Source organism: Neopelma chrysocephalum, unplaced genomic scaffold, assembly GCF_003984885.1.
Source record: "Neopelma chrysocephalum unplaced genomic scaffold, ASM398488v2 Primary Assembly neopelma1_97286, whole genome shotgun sequence".
NCBI classification, from domain to species: Eukaryota; Metazoa; Chordata; class Aves; order Passeriformes; family Pipridae; genus Neopelma; species Neopelma chrysocephalum.
In genome coordinates, this window is record NW_020925927.1 from 13,241 (window position 1) to 15,398 (window position 2,158).

The window sequence follows — 2,158 nt, forward strand, 5'->3', positions numbered from 1 at the left end:
GGGGCTGTGGGACTCACTGGGAGTGATTTTGGGGCTTACTGGTTTCTACTGGTTTCTACTGGGAGGGGGTGCAGGACGCACTGGGGGTAGTTTTGGGGCTTACTGGTTTCTACTGGTTTATATTGGTTTCTACTGGTTTCTACTGGTTTATACTGGAGGGGGTGCAGGACACACTGGGAGTGATTTTGGGACTTACTGGTTTCTATTGGTTTATACTGGTTTATACTGGTTTCTACTGGGAGGGGTTGCAGGATGCACTGGGAGTGATTTTTGGGCTTACTGATTTCTAATGGTTTATATTGGTTTCTACTGGTTTCTACTGGTTTATACTGGAGGGGGTGCAGGACGCACTGGGAGTAGTTTTGGGGCTTACTGGTTTCTATTGGTTTATACTGGTTTATACTGGTTTCTTCTGGAGGGGGTGCAGGACTCACTGGGAGTGATTTTTGGGCTTACTGGTTTCTAATGGTTTATACTGGGAGGGGGTTCATACTGGTTTCTACTGGGAGGGGGTTCATACTGGTTTATACTGGGAGGGGGTTTATACTGGTTTATACTGGGAGGGGGGTTCATACTGGTTTATACTGGGAGGGGGGTTCATACTGCTTTCTACTGGGAGGAGGGGTTTCATACTGGTTTATACTGGTTTCTACTGGTTCCTACTGGTTTCTGCTCGGCCCCGCCCCCAGGTGATGACGTCACTTCCTCTCCCGGAGCGGATGGTCCTGGTGACCCACCTGGATCTTTCCGGAAACCTCCTGAGGACCCTCCCCCCGAATTTGGGGGCCCTGTGGCGCCTCCAGGTGAGACCCCCCCAAAAATCCACCCCGAATTCGCCCCAAAATTCACCCAGAAATCAGTAAAAGTCTGCCCCAAAATCGGTGAAATTTGCCCCAAAATTCACCCCAAAATCAACAACATTTGCCCCAAAATTCACCCCAAAATCAGTAAAAATCTACCCCCAAAATCGGTAAAATTTATCCCAAAATTCACCGTGAAATTCGCCCCAAAATCGGCAAAATTTGCCCCAAAATTCACCCCGAAATCAGTAAAAATCTGCCCCCAAATCAGTAAAATTTATCCCAAAATTCACCCCGAAATTTGCCCCAAAATCAACAAAATTCAACCCAAAATTCACCCCGAAGTCAATAAAACCCATCCCAAAATTGACCCTGAAATTTGCCTCAAAATCAGCGAAATTCGCCCCAAAATTCATCCCAAAATCAGTAAAAATCTACCCCAAAATCAGTAAAATTTATCCCAAAAATTCCCCCCGAAATTCACCCCAAAAATCAGCAAAATTCACCCCAAAATTCACCCCAAAATCAGTAAAAATTTGCCCCCAAATCGGTAAAATTTATCCCAAAAATTCACCCTGAAATTTGTCCCAAAATTTGTCCCAAAATTCACCCCAAAATCGGTAAAATTTATCCCAAAATTGACCCCGAAATCTACTCCAAAATCAGCAAAATTCACCCCAAAATTCACCCCAAAATTGGTAAAATTTATCCCAAAAATTCACCCCAAAATCTGCCCCAAAATCAGCAAAATTCACCCCAAAATTGACCCCAAAATTTATACTGGTTTATACTGGGATCCCCCCCCATAGGAACTGGACCTGTCCCGGAACCGGATGTCGGATCTGGGGGGCTTCCCGCCCCTCCCCTGCCTGGAGTGACTGCAGTTCCATGGGAACCGTGAGGGAAAGGGGGCGGGGCTTGAGGGGGCGGGGCTGGGGAGGGTGGGGCTTGGGGTTTGGGGGTGGAGCTTGGGGTCTACGGATGTGGCTTGGGGGTTGTGGGTGGAGTTTGGGGACTGTGGGCGGAGCTTGGGGTCTGTGGGTGGGGTTTAGAGTCTGTGGGTGTGGCTGGAGGTCTGTGGGCGAGACTTGGGGCCTCTGGGCAGGGTTTGGGGTCTGTGGGTGTGGCTTGGGGTTTGTGGGTGTAGTTTGGGGATTGTGGGCGGGACTTGGAGTCTGTGGGTGTGGCTTGGGGTTTGTGGGTGGAGTTTGGGGGTTGTGGGCGGGGTTTAGGGTTTGCGAGTGGGACTTTGGGTCCGTGGGCCTGGCTTGGGGTCTGTGGGCAGGCTTTGGGGTCTGTGGGTGTGACTTAGGGTCTGTGGGTGGAGTTTGGGATCTGTGGGCGGGGCTTGGGGTCTG